This window comes from Megalobrama amblycephala, linkage group LG19 (genome assembly GCF_018812025.1).
Source record: "Megalobrama amblycephala isolate DHTTF-2021 linkage group LG19, ASM1881202v1, whole genome shotgun sequence".
Lineage (NCBI taxonomy): Eukaryota > Metazoa > Chordata > Actinopteri > Cypriniformes > Xenocyprididae > Megalobrama > Megalobrama amblycephala.
The window spans coordinates 32,539,120-32,557,716 of NC_063062.1; the positions used below are offsets into that span (position 1 = coordinate 32,539,120).

At 38.3% G+C, this 18,597-nt stretch overlaps 1 protein-coding gene across 9 annotated transcripts in view; it reads left to right on the forward strand.

The window, feature by feature from the left end:
- The window catches only part of large2 (LARGE xylosyl- and glucuronyltransferase 2), a 163,971-nt gene that overhangs the window by 88,222 nt on the left and 57,152 nt on the right, over nt 1-18,597 (forward strand). For all 9 annotated transcript variants that reach the window (XM_048169579.1, XM_048169582.1, XM_048169586.1 and 6 more), the window contains one exon: nt 12,944-13,041. The gene's annotated coding sequence lies outside the window, so the exon portion shown is untranslated. The remainder of the gene's footprint in view (nt 1-12,943; nt 13,042-18,597) is intronic.

The following is an 18,597-nucleotide window of genomic DNA, read 5'->3' on the forward strand; positions in this document are numbered from 1 at the left end:
TCGACTCTGGATGGACGATGGTGCCTTTTGCTTTTTAATCCTTATGGGCCAAATCAATGTCTTTTGTTACAGTTCCTTATCGTTTCGGGGCAGAAGTCGGTTTTAAGGCTTTCGAGGGGGTTTACTGCCCTGCCTATGGTCTGAATGGACATGGGGGGTGTTTCTCCATTAGAAGAGTGATAAAACTCAATAATCATCCCATCGGAGTGCAGTATGGCCACAGGCTAAACACAGACAGGCAGCGTAATTAACTCTAAGCAGCCTTCACAACTGCATAGATCTCTTTAAATAGAGGAGCTAATGGCTATTCGGCGCTGATCTGATTTTGCCATTGGGACCTGATGGAATTGCGCTTGGGAGGTATAGGAGAATTTGAAAGTGGTGAGGAGAGGAAAAAGGCAGAGAAAGTGGGTGAGAGGAGCCAATTATGATTCCTGCAGGATTGGCACTAAAATGTTGACAATGAATTGAGCAGACTCTAGTCACTTGCATTTGGCTTTAGCTAGTCAGAAAAACAAACACTCATCACTGTAACTCACAGTAATGTCGAGGGACAGGCATGATAGACAGAGTGTGGAAGCTGAGAGGTGCCAGTTAGGTTTTATTTGATTAACTTTTGATGTCATTATTTTGGTTCATCATTTTACCTCTATGCACAAAATTCTCTTTCCTTCATGCCTGAAGGAAAGACAGTTTTGTTTAAGCCGATAGATGTGTTTTGGAACTTCTTAAGTCTGGTTATTATTATCTGGTCAGAGATGGTCATAGTTGCTTTTCCAAAACATGGCTACCAGTTATGTTGGTTTTGTCAGCAGGAATCAACAAGATCTCTATAATATCTCCTACAGCATGAGATAAACTAGATAGCAAATGAGATCTTTCTCCTGCTTCTCAGATGATTCTCCTGAGAACAAGACACCAGGGTAACACTCTAGAATGCTGTTCCGTCATTAATGAATAACTACACAGGAACAAATGAATAACCCAATGTTAACACTCTAGTAACTACTATTAACTAACAAGAAACTCTGATTAACGAAATGGTAAGTAATAGTTCTCAGTTAAATGTGGTAGTTCACTAATCAATAACTACTAAGAACTACTATATACAGGTTCATAATTTATGTGAATAATGCATAATGTATAATTAATTCTAAAGTGAAGGTCATGGTAACCCACTAGTAATGACAAATCCTTCAGAAGGAATTACTAATTATTTGGATCTGTATTCTACAGTGAAAAGCATGATAACTCCCTAATAACGATGACCAAAGTCATTGTAAGCTTTTGAGGTTTTTCTTTCTTATTGTAATTGCGTCTGATGGATTTGGTAACACTTGATTCATTACTATCCAATACTTTACAAAAACCTCCAAAGCTTACAATGACTTCAGTCATTACTAAGGAGTTATCATGCTTTTCACTTTAGAAAGTTCTGTCATGAAACTGATGTCACAGATGTTGCAGGCTGAACTCAATCTGCTTGCAAACACATCATTCTCTATAGGGCACAGCTGATTGGTTCCTGCTGTATCAGTAGCCAATGAGCTTGTGTGCTCAGCCTTCAAATACTTGGTCAGCATTTGCTGTAGCAGTGCAGTGTGCTTTCAGAAACCTCCACCTTCCCCAGCTCTACCTATATAGATCTGCTACGGGTAATTCACGCGTTATTGTACAGCAGCAGCATGTTGCGTATGTATTGGCAGTAGCAATTCCCAAACTTGCTCTGCAGCAGCAGCAGCAATAACCAACAACAGCAGCAGCAGCGTAGCAGATCTATTCCTCCAAGGCCAAATATATCAACATTGTCGTATCCATTACCATGCCAAACACTCTGAGAGTTGTCATGACAGAAAAGTGAGTAATCACAATAAACACTTCTTGTCAAATAAATCATTAGAGATCACTGATCAGAGATCATTAACTCTTTCCCCATCATTTTTTTCCCAAGTTGACAGCCACCGGCAGAATTTTTGATCATTTTCACAAAATTTTCATGGCCCACAGAATAGTTTGTTGTATGAGTATCTGAACATACAATATATCATAAGAAAGAACTGAGCCTCTGCTTAAAAAAACAACAAAACTTTATTATAGCTTCATTCATTCTTTTTTTATCAACACTTAAAAGTGGATAAGTTTAATAAAAAAGAGCAACATTTTGAACAAAAAGCTGAAAGTTTTTGTCAAAGACTTCATCCAGACTGGATTCAGAATGATAATCAAAATATAGATAGAGTAGATTGAGTCCATCAACACCCCCAAAGCTTCACAGTCCTATACCTCTTTGTGGGTTCAAAATTTCATTTGTAGGCAGTTTTGATTTATATGCTGTTTAATGTTCTAAAAACACTAGATTACATGTGCGTAAGCAATGCTTCTATCGCATGTTTCTGTTTCTTCTTGGCTTTTTTTTTTTTAGACACCCCAAGTGAAAACATGGCTTGCCATAAAAACTTGTCAATGGCGTGGAAGCGTTGTGTCATAATGACGGAAAATTATGTCAATGGAAAAGAAAAAGTTAATGATAAGGATCATTAGGTCAAGTGTAGGCTGTCTATGGTTGCCAAGCAACTGAGCACAGTTATATAAAATTAAATTGATGTGACGATCGCAAATGTGTGTATATCAGCTGTTTATAACTTCTTTAAATGTTCCTCATGCAATCATATTTTACAGCTCAGATATATCTCTTTTTTTCATGATCAAAGCACAGCGAGGTGTTGTAGGCCAGTTTTCAGGAGAAATCAGCATTAAAAATCATTTTTAATTATATTCTCTATACTATTCTCGAAAATTGTGTTTCACACTGGGCAATGTCACCTTCACCTGCCTGTGATGTTATTTTAAAAGGGAAATATTGGGGGCAGCTCATGTTCATTCAGCTTCAAACATGTTCAGACGCTTTCAGTGCTGGTGACAATTTTCCACAATAAGCGCCCGAAGGTCTTGAATAATGGCGAAAAACTGCTGCTTACCACCAAGCTCAGTTGTACCTCTTACACTAGTGAGATCTTCAGTATTTTTCATGCCCTGTGGGATATAGTCATGACAGGCATTTCAGGGCTGGTGTAGACTGCTATTTCCGAACTTCTCTTCATTGAGTTTTGTCGTGAATTGCATTAGCGGCGTAGGAAGATAAAGCCATGTAATGGTGCATAAAGCGATGCAGATACGTTCATTAACCCGAGGGTCGGTCCTGAAAAGAGAACAGCCCGTTATCTAATGATGGTATTGTTCTACTTGAAGGCTGGGGCTGTCGTTTGTTGTTTAGCATTATTCACCGGAGCGTACATCTTTTTTTTTTTCTTTTTTTTTCTCTCCGTGTATTTTTTTGTCCTTTCTTTTTCTTTACAGGCAATTTCTTCCCATCACAGCTGCAAATAGCTGGGGCTAATTCAGAGAAACGTGAGGTGTGTTCAAGCCATGATATCGTAATTTCCTCACACACATTATTACACATGTTTATATTCTGAATATTATATAGCTCTGTTACAAAAATCCTAGTGAGCTTCCTTGCTGTCTACCAACAGTACACAGGCAGCTGCCTTTTAAGAGTCTGTTCGGACAGGATTTGTTCTTGCTTTAAAAACGGAATGCAATGATATTGAATAGAAGGCATTGGTAGGCATATTGACCCTTGTGAAAAAAGAAGTGTGCTTTATTGTATTGAATGTGCTCTTGTAGTGTACTTCAAATCTTAAAAATAAAATTGGTCACACTTTATATTAGCTGTCTTTAACTACTATGTACTTGCATCAAAAAATAAGTACAGTGTACTTATTGCATTCGTGTTGTGTTGCAAAACACTTGTGCTGCTATTGAGGTGAGATACGGGTATGGACAGGTTTGGTGTTATGGGTAGTTTTAAGGGTGGGTTAAGGTGTAAGGGATGGGTCAACAGTGTAATTTTAGTTGCAGCTGTCATTACATGGAGGTAGGCTATTTATTTTTTTAATAGAAATACAATGTAAAAACATGAATGTACATAATAAGTGCATTGCACCAAATGATTCATTTAAATGTTAGTACATAGCAGTTAAAGACACCTACAACTAATACTATATTTTTAGGTCATTGTACTTTCAGATAATATAATATTAATGAAATAAACAACCACCTATGTGTACTTAAAGAGAGTACACTGACTATGTTTCTTAAATTCTTAAAAACACTTAAAGGGTTAGTTCGCTCAAAAATGAAAATTCTGTCATTAATTACTCATGTCGTTCCACACCCGTAACACCTTCTTTCATCTTCGGAACACAAATTAAGATATTTTTGATGAATTCCAATGGCATAGTGAGGCCTCTATTTCCATCAAAACAATTAACACTTTCAGATACCAAGAAAGCTACTCATGTGACTACAGTGGTTCAACCTTAATGTTATGAAGAGACAAGAATACATTTTTGTGTGCCAAAAAAACAAAACAAAATAACGAGTTTATTCAATATCTAGTGATGGGCGATTTCAAAACACTGCTTCATGAAGCTTCAAAGCTTTATGAATCTTTTGTTTCGAATCAGTGGTTCGGAGCATGTATCAAACTGCCAAAGTCACATTATTTCAGTAAACGAGGCTTCGTTAAGTCATAAGTGTTTCAAAATTTCAATGGTTCACCACTGGGGGGGCGTGACTTTAGCAGTTTGATACACGCTCCGAACCATGATTCGAATCAAAAGATTCGTTAAGCTTGGAAGCTTCATGAAGCAGTGTTTTGAAATCACCCATCACTAGATATTGTTGAATAAAGTCGTTATTTTGTTATTTTGGCGCACAAAAAGTATTCTCGTCGCTTCATAACATTAAGGTTGCACCACTGTAGTCACATGAACTGTTTTAAATACATCTTTAGTAGCTTTCTGGGCCTTGAAAGTGTTAATTATCTGGCAGTGCAGGCCTCACTGAGTCATTGGATTTTATGAAAAATTACCTTAATTTGTGTTCTGAAGATGAGCGAAGGTCTTACCGGTGTGGAACGACATGAGGGTGAGTAATTAATGACAGAAATTTCATTTTTGGGTAAACTAGCACTTTAAGCTTTTTTTTTTTAAATATACCTTTATGATTTTAAGTAGCCTACAAGTCCACATTCAATAGAATTAGGCGTTTCAGTACTGAATGAAATATAATTTATAGTGACTTTTTTTTGTCCATCATCTTGGATCATTGTGACATGCGTTCTGGGATTAGCTTCTTTGTGAAGGCATCCTAGAAGTCATCATTCTCATGGAGCCTATCTGGAACTGCTCTAGCACCAGATACATGCCTAGGATGTCTTAAAATTCTAGAGTAGGCAGCTCTCTAGGTTTTAAAACAAGCTCATGTTCACCAGCCCTGAGGAACCAAGAGGGTGTGTTGGCATTGCTGCATAATACGGAGCTGAGCTGTGTGCCCGCATGCACTCACACATGTGTTGTTTGATTATGAGATTAAGACCCTCTCCCTAGTTGCTGGAGTTTCATTTGCCATGGCAACTCTTTGATTGACTGAAGATTGATTTGATGGATAGGAGCAGTCATGGCAGGTCACTAACAGAATCAGGCCTTTTGATTGGATGATTGACTTTTTTTTTTTTAATGCTGATGTCTAATGAAATGTTTGACTGGAGATTAGATTCTGGTATGCATACCTGGAAAGGTTCTCCAGAACAATTCTTGAAATTCCCTGCTCTATTTTTTATTCATACACTGTCTTCTATGGAAGCTTGTTTGCACCACAGAATAAAAAGAAAAATGGATATCTCGCAATTTATCTCGCAATTCAGATTTTTTCCCCCTCAGAATTGCGTGATATAAAGTCACAATTGCGTGTTATAAAGTCAAAACTGGGAGTTATAAAGTCAGAATTGTGTGATATAAAGTTGCAATTGCGTGTTATAGTCAGAATTACGAGATATATACTCACAATTGTGTGATATAAAGTCTTAAAGGGTTAGTTCACCCAAAAATACAAATTCTGTCATTTATTACTCACCCTCATGCCGTTCCACACCCATAAGACCTTCGTTCATCTTCGGAACACAAATTGAGATATTTAGTTGAAATCCGATGGCTCCGTGAGGCCTCCATAGGGAGCAATGACACTTCCTCTCTCAAGATCCATAAAGGTACTAAAAACATATTTAAATCAGTTCATGTGAGTACAGTGGTTCAATATTAATATTATAAAGTGACGGGAATATTTTTGGAGCGCCAAAAAAAACAAAATAACGACTTATTTAGTGATGGCCGATTTCAAAACACTGCTTCATGAAGCATCGGAGCACAAATGAATCAGTGTGTCGAATCATGATACAGACCACGTGTCAAATGCCAACGGCTGAAGTCATGTGACTTTGGCGCTCCGAACAGCAGATTCGATACACTGATTCATTTGTGCTCCGATGCTTCCTGAAGTAGTGTTTTGAAATCGGCCATATTGAGGGTAAGTAATAAATGACAGAATTTTTGGTTGAACTAACCCTTTAATTGCTTGTTATAAAGTCAAAATTGCGAGTTATAAAGTCAGAATACTGCTCAGAATAAAGTTGCAATTCTGACTTTTTTCTCAGAATTATGAGATATAAACTCGCAATTGCGAATTATAAAGTCCAATTCTGAGGGGGAAAAAAGATCTCACAATTTATATCACAGTTTTCACAGTTTATATCTCTCAATTCTGACTTTATAACTTGCAATTGCAACTTAATATCATGCAAAATGTATCACTATTATATCTTATGTACCCATGTATGGTATATACACATTTATATAAATGAATATTAATGGAAATGTATATCATATTTAGGTAATACTTTGGTATCGGGAGCACATATTCACAATTAATTATGACTTTTGCCTCAATAATCTCTTAATTTACTGCTTATTAAGGTTAGTTGTTGTAGCGTTTAAGTTTATTGGGTAGGATTAAGGGATGTAGAATATGGTCATGCAGAATAAGGCATTAATATGTGCTTTATAAGTACTAATAAGCAGCCAATATGCAAGCTAATAAGCAACTACTTAAAAGTGAGAATTTTAGTGAGAAATTTATTTACAAAATTATATAATGTCATCATATCTCAAACTTGAACACACTGCACTGTGTAAATTGAACCATACTTCACGGCTAGATGTTTTTTATTTGAATAGAAAATCAAGTTGACTGTTATCTATACAGAATTCAAGCTGCTACTGCAAACTGTTGTATGAATATAACAACTTGAGAGTCACACCTGCTAGTGAAAATGGCTGTCAGTCCAAACACTGTCTGGGTGAATGTAGCTTTTGGCAGAGACACTCTACCTCATTTCTGTAATCTCCTCAGGGCAATAGACTACCTGTCCCCCCACACTGCAGAGAGATATTGTTTCCCGCAGGCTTTAATGACTCTTCCATTATTTTCCACTCTGGTCTCGTAATGACCCTTTATTATGCTGTTTGGACACAAACTGGAGTGACAGCAACGCAATTAAGAGTCACAGAAGACTTAGAATAACCCCACAGTTCACCTCAACTTCACACACTCGTTCCAGTGGACTGTTATATGGACATTGTGTTCAGCCCAATGTTTTATGTGTCCTTACTGTAGCATCTGGTGTCTAATGCCACATTGTTCAGTGCTATAACACTTGTGAAAAAGAAGTACACTTTGGCAAACTTTTAAAGTCCCTCTGTAGTAATTTTATCCATTAAAACTTATCTTTGATAACCAAAATTATATATATAAAGTATTTTCCTGTGAAAAAAAAATCTTAATGCATTAAAAAATCGCTTGAATGTAACTCTACACCTTTGCCTCATTTAATATACACAGATCTATGAATATGATAATTAGCCCCGCCTACACTCACTCTCTTGAGCTTAGACAAGATCCACTCGTTCAACTTACTGACGTAAACGCTGCATGGTATCGCTTTTTTACAACGTCGGACACATAAGGGTAATTAATATGATTAGTGTTTTGTTTGACTATGTTATCAAACTGCTAATAATGTGTTGCTAATGTTACACAAACCATGTTCACATTCACGAGTCAGGCAGCTGTCTTCAACACTCAGTATCCTTTGAACAACTCAGAATGTCAGTGGAGAAAGGCAGTTAGTTCATCATAACATTGTAATATACATCATACACCCACTATATTGCTAAATCTACACGATTTTTCATATCAACAGAAACATATAATGAGAGAACCTTCTCTCGAGATTCCCTTGCGTGCCCACCAGTGATGCGCGGGTCAATGTATAAACAACCCGCACCCGACCGACGTTTTCAACTAACCCGCCCGCAACTCGGACCGCAAAAAAAAAAAAAAAAAAAAGGAAAATATTGTACCCGACCCGCTTCCTGACCCGCATTTTTTTAAAAGTAGTAAATGCTCATTGTAGTGTCATTGGGCCATAGACGTAAGAAGGGGTGCGGGGGTGTGTGGCCGCCCCCTTCCCATACGCCCCCCATCAGCCTCACTGGCCAATAATATCCATTAATCCAGCCTGTGGAGGAGAGAAATGTTTCAGGCCCATCATTTTCCATTTCAGCTGTCTAGATGCATATTATTGATGAATGCGATGTTTATGTTTCGACCCTGCTTGAAGAATTCATCAGCAGGTCAACTGAGAGAAGGCCCACTTTTGGAAAAGTGTGAAAGTTCTTAGGAGCGCAAACTGTTTTTTTTTTCCTAAATGTTGTATGATATAGCCTAGTGTTATGTAATAAAGGCTTGATTTATTCATTTATTTCGTTTAGTTTTCTTAACAATTAAGATGCTGCATGTGTTTATCCAGTCTAATCGAAGTGTGCGTCTCTCCCCCGACTTTCCCAACTTTGCCCCCTCTCAGAAAATACATAAAACTGACATTACTGAGCTATATGCGTTTAAAAGTAGCCTAATAAAATGGTACAATGGCATTGCTCAGTTCAACGTGTTGGGAAATCGGGCATTTTGTCCCGCGTCAGCATTTATTCAAAAGTTAATAACGCTCAACATTCAAAAGGTAAATAAGGATTTCTCACTTGTATTAGTAGGCTTAGGCTATTTCGCCACGTGAATGCCCAATTGAAGCTCTCACAAGCACAAAATGCAGGGATAGAATATGTTAATAAAGTATTTATGTTAAGTATTTATGTTATAAATGTTCACAAAAACCCATGAAAGTAAAACTGAAACCTGAAAATTACAAAGGTTTAATTGGCATCTTTATTTCAAACGACTCGACCGACCGCGACCCGAATATCATTAAAAATATTTTTGGATGACTCGTAACCGCGGGTGACCGCAGGCACCCGCTCATTTTGGATCAACCCGCGCATCACTGGTGCCCACCGGTACGTTGACGTGATTGGTTATAAGGTAGTTTGTGATGTCACAGACACCAGCGATTTCAAACCACGGATTTGAGACTGTCTTTGGTTTACTGCAGTTTTAAGGAGAAAATGAAGACTTCAGATGCAAAAGCCTCTAAGTGACGTCTGAAATTTTCTTCTAAAATGAGCATTTTTATCAAGCTTGTATGTTTATGTTCAGTTATTTTACTTTAATGGCAATGAAAAGGACCTATTAATTGCTGTTAAAGTGAAATTACTGAACTGAAACATGCAAGCTTGATAAAAATGCTCATTTTACAAGAAAATTTCAGACGTCACTTAGAGGCTTTTGCATCTGAAGTCTTCAGATACCCAGCAATGGTGTTGACTTCTGAATTTGCATGGTTTGTCTTAAAGGATTAGTTCACTTTTAAATAAACTTTTCCTGATAATTTACTTACCCCCATGTCATCCAAGTTGTCCATGTCTTTTTTTCTTCAGTCGAAAAGAAATTAACGTTTTTGATGAAAGCATTCCAGAAGTTCATTGGGCACCAGTGATGCGCGGGTTGATCCAAAATGAGCGGGTGCCTGCGGTCACCCGCGGTCACCCGCGGTTACGAGTCATCCAAAAATATTTTTAATGATATTCGGGTCGTGGTCGGTCGGGTCGTTTGAAATAAAGATGCCAATTAAACCTTTGTAATTTTCAGGTTTCAGTTTTACTTTCATGGGTTTTTGTGAACATTTATAACATAAATACTTAACATAAATACTTTATTAACATATTCTATCCCTGCATTTTGTGCTTGTGAGAGCTTCAATTGGGCATTCACGTGGCGAAATAGCCTAAGCCTACTAATACAAGTGAGAAATCCTTATTTACCTTTTGAATGTTGAGCGTTATTAACTTTTGAATAAATGCTGACGCGGGACAAAATGCCCGATTTCCCAACACGTTGAACTGAGCAATGCCATTGTACCATTTTATTAGGCTACTTTTAAACGCATATAGCTCAGTAATGTCAGTTTTATGTATTTTCTGAGAGGGGGCGGGATTTTTGTTGGGAAAGTCGGGGGAGAGACGCACACTTCGATTAGACTGGATAAACACATGCAGCATCTTAATTGTTAAGAAAACTAAACGAAATAAATGAATAAATCAAGCCTTTATTACATAACACTAGGCTATATCATACAACATTCAGGAAAAAAAAAACAGTTTGCGCTCCTAAGAACTTTCACACTTTTCCAAAAGTGGGCCTTCTCTCAGTTGACCTGCTGATGAATTCTTCAAGCAGGGTCGAAACATAAACATCGCATTCATCAATAATATGCATCTAGACAGCTGAAATGGAAAATGATGGGCCTGAAACATTTCTCTCCTCCACAGGCTGGATTAATGGATATTATTGGCCAGTGAGGCTGATGGGGGGCGTATGGGAAGGGGGCGGCCACACACCCCCGCACCCCTTCTTACGTCTATGGCCCAATGACACTACAATGAGCATTTACTACTTTTAAAAAAATGCGGGTCAGGAAGCGGGTCGGGTACAATATTTTCCTTTTTTTTTTTTTTTTTTTTGCGGTCCGAGTTGCGGGCGGGTTAGTTGAAAACGTCGGTCGGGTGCGGGTTGTTTATACATTGACCCGCGCATCACTGGTGGGCACCAAACAGTTAAAGGTCAAAATTAGTATTACTGCAGCTTCAAATTGTTCTACATGATCCCAGACAAGAAATAATGGTCTAATCTAGAGAAACAATCACTCATTTTCTAAAAAAAAAAAAAAAAAAATTATACTTTTTAACCAGAAATGCTTATCTTGAACTAGCTCTCTTCTTCTTCTATATTTGAATTCCGGCAGTGTAGACACTGCTAAGTGTATTACTGCCCTCCACAGGTCAAAGTTTGAAGTAAATTTTATATGCAATATGCTAGTTCAATAGTATATAACAATTAGTTCAAACTTTGACCTGTGGAGGGCAGTAATACACTTAGCAGCATCTACACTGCTGGAATTCAAATAGAGAAGAAGCAGAAGAGAGCTAGTTCAAGATGAGCATTTCTGGTTAAAATGTATAAAATTTTATTCATTTTTTTTAGAAAATGAGTAATTGTTTCTTTAGATAAGACCCTTATTTCTCGTCTGGGATCGTGTAGAACAATTTGAAGCTGCAGTGAAACTAATTTTGACCTTCAACTGTTTGGGCTCCATTGAAGTCCACTATAAGGAGAAAAATCCTGGAATGTTTTCATCAAAAACTTTAATTTCTTTTTTTCGACTGAAGAAAGAAAGACATGAACATCTTGGATGACATGGGGGTGAGTCAATTATCAGGAAAAGTTTATTTAAAAGTGGACTAATCCTTTAAAGCATCTTAAAAACAGTCCTGAAAAGTAGATTGCCAGTCCTATAAGAAGAGAGAAGTCTCTGGAAGATCAAGTTATGACATTTTGATTAAAAATTATAAGGTCAATTTAAGAAAAAATGAAATATAGATAAATGGTTTGCAATCTATAACATGTATTTAAAAAATAGGGTCAGTTTTCATTTCATGCTGAATTTGAAGTTAAAGTGTGTCATTTTTACTATGTATAATACCTTCTCCTATTCTAGTTTAATACAGAGAGACAACTATATAATTCATAGGTTGAGTTTGCGTCTGAGGTGCTATTAAAAAACAAAACATTATGCGTTTGAGCAGTCTGACATGCCAACTGGCTTGACCAATGGCATGGGTTTTGGGCGGGACTACTGTTTACAGAGAAGGGGTGGGGCAGAATATAGGAGTGTTTAGGAAACCTGTATGGAAACCGATTTTGTAAATCTGCTGTACACCTAGTTAGTAAGAGACTGAACCTGTGTGCATCTCCAGTGTATGTTGTATTTTTGATGCTGTTTCCTTGCTTAAGATGGTGGTGTCCCTAGCAGACTTGCTAACTAGCTTAAAGTAATAGTTACCTGGAAGCCATCATGATTTTTTTCCAAACCTGTATGACTTTTTAGTCAGATATTTTGAAGCACCAAACAACATTGAACCCCACTGGCGAATCCCCCCCTATCATTTTTCTACAAGTGGTCTGTCTCCTCCTCCTCATCCTGTCTCTGGCCTGCACACTGATCACGCTTTCTCAGCTGGAGCTCTAAAATGTGCTATCCTCAGTTCAACAGGCTTTTATTGTAGGTAGGAGGACACAATATGTCTCTGCATAGAGAGAAACGGTGAGAGATAAAGCACGTTTAATTTACAGCCAAACAAACGCGTGAGTCAGAGCTGCGCGCTGAAAAGGACGACATCCCGCAGAGCACAGATGCTGTATCAACTCATGATTTGTTCACTAAGTCCTGGGTTTGACCTTTCCTCTAGTCAACCTCAGTCAATATCAATGATCTTGTTAAGTTGCATCCAAACAATCTGAAGTGTTTTAAAAGAACAAGTTTAAGTGCTGGAAATGTTTCTTTTGAAATTGTGATTTTAGCAGCAAATCAAAAGTACCGTAGGCGTGTATAATACATTGAGTTCACTCTTGCACCCGAGTTACATTGTAGCCTCGGTTTATGTAATATTTTAAGTATGATAGAAGCTGCATATTTAATGTGGTATATAAGGTTGAAAATCTTTCTAACAGTGTTTATTGCCTTATGTTTCAGGTTTCAGAGGGGTTGAAAGTAAAGGTTCTCAGTGATTACTCAGTCTGGGTCAGCAGTTACGTCTTCTTGGCATCATAGATCTTCCAGGACGCATTCTGGTGAGTCATCAGCGGAGTTTTATATTATATCATTTGGAATATTATTATAAAGGCCTTTTCAGATAGTTCTGAAGCACCGCCAAAGACTACTGGACAATTTTCATAATTACATGGGCAGTGTTGGGGTAAAAAATGAGAAAAGGAGTGCATCTAGATGCAAAAATGGTGAGTGCAGTGAAATTGATGTAGTATTTTGCATTCTTTTTTATTATCAAATATGCTATTGTCCTCATGACAAAAAGATAATTTAGCTTTTTTTCCTTGCAAAATTAAGACAATCTTTGCAGCACTGTTATTGTGGCAATCACAGAAATGCAAGACGAACCAGTCTCTCTCTCTCTCTATCTGGGAAATGGCACCTATGATTAAAATGGATGGACATGTGATTATTTCCAACATTTTTTATATTTCCAACATTTTTTATGTTATGGTGGCTTACCACAAGGAATATTTCCAACCCAGGCTCACGAAAAATGTGCCTGTGGCAAATTTTTTGCAAAAATTATATTACGTTGCTACTTGCACATTTCACTGCAGTTTCGAAGTGAAATGTCCAGTGAGAGGTGCTAAAAAAGAGATTTTAATTTTCTCCAAAACAGATAAACATGACTTTGCCAATCTTTTATCATGTTTGTTCATGCACGTATCGAGGCAGTTAAATGTCTGGTGAGTGGTGCTAAAAGTTATATGTACTATCACATTTGAAAGTAACGTACCATCTGCACTTGAAAGGGATAGTTCACCCAAAAAATGAAAATTACCCCATAATATACTCACCCTATATGACTTTCTTCCTTCAGCAAAACACAATCAGAGTTATATTAAAAATATCGTGGCTCGTCCAAGCTTTATAATGGGAATGACTGGAGGATGAGATTTTGAAGTCCAAAAAAGTGCATTCATCAATCATAAAATGTACTCCACATGGCTTTAGGGGGTTAATAAAGGTCTTCTGAAGCAAATCATTGCATTTGTGTAAGACAAATATCCTTATTTAAAACTTTATAAAGTAAAATGTATGTATTTTTTGGACTTCAAAATCTCAACCTCCAATCACTCCCATTATAAAGCTTGGACGAGCCAGGATATTTTTAATATAACTCTAATTGTGTTTGGCTAAAAGGGGATGGCTTGAGGGGGAGTAAATTATGGGGTAATTTTCATTTTTGGGTGAGCTATCCCTTTAACTCTATCTTAAACCTAACCGAAAATATTAAGAAAATCAAACACAAGATACAAATACGTTTGCTGAAGCAACCATGCCACTTTACCTTGTTTTACTCAGCTTTGAGCTCTTTTGCCCATCCTTGTTTCGTAACTGAACACTGGACCAGGTGAGGTATCGAGCAAGTTTACTACGTCGGAAAAAACATACATTTGGAGTTGGATATGTGATGCAAATATCAAAATGTATTCTTTTACAAATCATGCACAAAGTGTTTTGAGGTGATAACATAGTATTGTGTAAGGAACTGTGCAATGAGACTTCATTAATTGATAATCTGCCCCTGTAATCATAATTTGCATAAAAAGTAATAAAATTGGTTGGTTCCACATGTGTTCATTTCAGCTGGAAATGTTTTTGATACGCATGTTTTTCCAATGAGTCTGGCTTGAATATTTCACATACGAGGTTGAATTTTTCACAATGCCACATGGAGGAAAAAAACCCATTATTTAGCCATTTTAGATGGTAGAAATTCTTCTGATTGTTCAAGTTTTTTTTTTTTTTTTTAAGACACGCAAGTGATGGCAGATGTTTTGTTTAGTTGATGGTTTGATTTGAATTGTGCACTTTAGTTACACCAGTGCAGATCAGATAAGCATTCTTACAGTTACAGTTCCTTTTAAAGTTGTCGGTCAGTGATTTATTTGGCAAGCGTTATATTTATATGAAAAAGCATATCATCCCATCCTTTTTCTCTTTCTGCAATTTTTCAGTGACACCCAGAACATTTGCATTCTAAACTCAAATATTTTTACTCTTTTTGTGGTGTATGCTCACTGTCCTGGCGTGATACTATCTGCAAAGCTTTTCATGTGGAGGTCAAAACAGCACATGATGTTTGTGTTGAAGCTCTGACACGAGTCATGCAAAAACCACCTTCAAATGAAGATTAGAAAAGCAATACTATGTCAGTACAGCAAATATGATATAAAGTCACAGTTTATTTGCTCGGAATCAAGCTCGGCATCGTCCTTCCTTAAGTGGTTGTCAGGGAAACAAATCACTGCAGTGCTAAAGCCCTAAACAACTCACTTAAATGTTATGTTTTCAGCATCTAAAGGGCAGAGATGCACACGTATATACTTTTATATCCACAAACAAACAATCCCTTTGCCTTTTTAACTGGAACATTTAAGAGGGTGCATTAGCCGAGCTCATGAAATATTGATTGTTACGCATTATTTAGTTTTATCTGTGATAATGGCTTTTGGGTGCTTTGCCATCAGGCTCTGTAGAGGATCTGTTCGGTATCCGGTCGAGCCGTAGAATCTTCTGGATTGGAGTTCATGTTACATCCACTGTCAGGCAAAAGTGGAAAGCGAAATGCTTAGCACTGATAGAGGCAGTTGACCGTTCACCTCAAATGTTGCTTTTCCTTTTTAATCAAAAAGAACACAGTGATTCTTTTTGTCCTTGAACACAACACTCTGATGTTTCTAGAGTGTGTAGGCAGGTTGCTAGAGAATTAGTGTGTGTGGAGGTTGTGCAGACCACAGCCCACGGCCTACCATTGGCTTTGAGGAGGCTGAGAAACAATAAAGGGCTCCTGAGAGGGGGCAGAGAACCCTGCTGATACATGCAGCATGGATTTCTATGCTGGTCCAGGTTGGTCTGTGTGGGTTAGTGCTGGTAATGTTAGATCAACCTCTAAGCAATGCAAATTTTCTCTGGGAACCAGAAAGACCTCCAGAAAGGACCTATTTTTAGCAGGAAGACCATGCTGTTTACATGTATTGTAAAACTTAGCTAGTGAAGCTTGACTTTCTGATGAAACTAGTTTCTTTCTGGACATCCTGCTGCTTCCCAGAGGTAAATGTTATTTGCTCAGAGATTGCTGTTCCAGCCGAGGAGACTTGGTGGTATTTTTTTTTACGCAAGTATCAGCATTTTCTCAGGTTTATATCTTAGAAAAAAATAGACAACTGACACAATATTTACAACTGTAAGCTATCAAATTTTGTGGATGGCATAACCCAGATAATTTATGGTGAAGACTAACTTGAAAGAATTTGATGAGAAATAAATGTTTGAGTTATCTGACTTTTAGGGCCATTTTTGTCCTCAAAGTTGATGTGTTAGAAGCAGGAGAAATGAGCGAGTGTAAGGATTTTAGCGAGTTTAACAAGGGCCAAATTGTGATGGCTAAACAACTGGGTCAGAGCATCTCCAAAACTGCAGCTCTTGTGGGGTGTTCCCAGTCTGCAGTGGTCAGTATCTATCAAAAGTGGTCCAAGGAACGAACAGTGTTGAACCGGCGACAGGGTCATGGCGGCCAAGGCTCATTGATGCACGTGGGAAGCGAAGGCTGGCCCGTGTGGTCCGATTGCTCAAGAAGTTAATGCTGGTTCAGATAGAAAGGTGTCAGAATACACAGTGCATCGCAGTTTGTTGTGTATGGAGCTGCATAGCTGCAGACCAATCAGGGTGCCCATGCTGACCCCTGTCCACTGCCGAAAGCACCAACGGTGGGCACGTGTGCATCAGAACTGGAGCACGGAGCAATGGAAGGTGGTGTCCTGGTCTGATGAATCACGTTTTCTTTTACATCACGTGGATGGCCAGGTTTGTGCGTCGCTTTCCTGGGGAACACATAGCTCCAGGATGCACTATGGGAAGAAGGCAAGCTGATGGAGGCAGTGTGATGCTTTGGGCAATGTTACTTGACACATACCACCTACCTAAGCATTGTTGCATACCATGTACACCCTTTCTTGGAAATGGTATTCCCTGGTGGCTGTGGCCTCTTTCAGCAGGATAATGTGCTCTGCCATGTTTTGAGGAGCACAACAACGAGTTTGAGGTGTTGACTTCACAAATGTGTCTTTGCACATGCTCCTAGAATTCACTGGTGGCAGCACTCTTGAAGAAGAAAAAGATGGAAAATGTCAATAAAATCAATGGAAGATTGTGTAAACAATAAAAAATGAATATGCGAGCAGGTCGGAAGGTATCTGCATTTGTGTAACTCGAATTTGAAGGAGTATAAAGATGATGCAACTCTTGAGGAAAATGTTATTGCACATAGCTCAGGAGACTTGGAGTTATTTTTCATTTGAATATCAACTTTATTTCAGGTTCCTCCTAAAAGTCCTTAGAAGAAATAAAATAGACACAACTGAGACAGTTTTGTTTACTTACAGTAAGAGTATAAAGCTATACAATTAGCTTTGCTCAGATCATGTGGCAAAGACTTGCTTGTAAGAATTTGATGAGAAATATCATTGAGTTCAATCTCTGACTTTTCATTGTGGACAATGTTGAGGAACTTTAAAGGAGAAACTCCTTCCATTTGCACTCCATTTATTTTAAACTCTATCTAGGAGAAACCATCAAGATAGTTAATAAGCTTACTGAGAACATTAGCACAAGATTCTTGATGTCCAATTGCAGCCTGTTCTCGGCTTGCTCTGACCTTTCACCTTCACCTGTGAGTCAACAGACCTTCTTGCTCTCCCACAAGGTGTACTGCGAATGCAAGAAAAGGCCATAAAATGGACCAAATAAATCATGTTGAATCTCAGAACCCTCAGGTTTCAAAACAGGATATGCTCTTTTGGGGTGTTTTATAGCCATTTCTAGTTGTTAAAGGAACTTTTATCCCAGTCTCTCGCCGGTACACGCTGTGTTAATACCTGGTGGTGCTCTCTTTCAACGCAGAATTGGATTGCTTAGGCCTTCGGCGGCAAAACTCGGATAAGCGTGGCAGATGCAAGCTGTAAAGACTGTCCCAGGGCCGTGCTGGTGTGGAGCAGAGCTGTCTCTGACAGAATGAGAGATTGCAGTATAGTTCAGATGAGCCTACTGGAGATCACTTTGTTTTGAAGGGCGGTGAAGAGGAGGGGAACGCACTGTGATTCATGCTCCCCTAATGGAAAGCTCTCAGTGCCCTGGAGTACACACTTTAGTACAACACACTCACAGTTTTTCATCCACAGAAAAAAAAAAACCTCTTCTTGTCCCCCCTTACAAAGTAGAAGAATAGGGGAACCAATGGTGATAATGCCGCCTTTCCTCAGATGCAGGCCTGATCTTTAGACACCCTGTTAACCCTACCTTCTGAAAGTGGCCCGCTGGGATTTTGCTGCTGCTGTCATGCTTTATTGTAATTTGATGAAATTTAGCACCGTTAGCCTTAAATGCATCTCTGATCAAATTATAGAAGTTCAAACAGAGTGTCTTATGCAAATGTCTTCGAAAAAAGAGACAGAAGCAGATGCCTTTCTAGCCGTACCAGGTCAATTTAAGGGGCTTTCAGCCGTGTCTTAGTGGAAGGAGTGTTCCCTCCTCTTTCTCTCACATAATTGAAGAAAAAACGCCTCGAAGCGTTT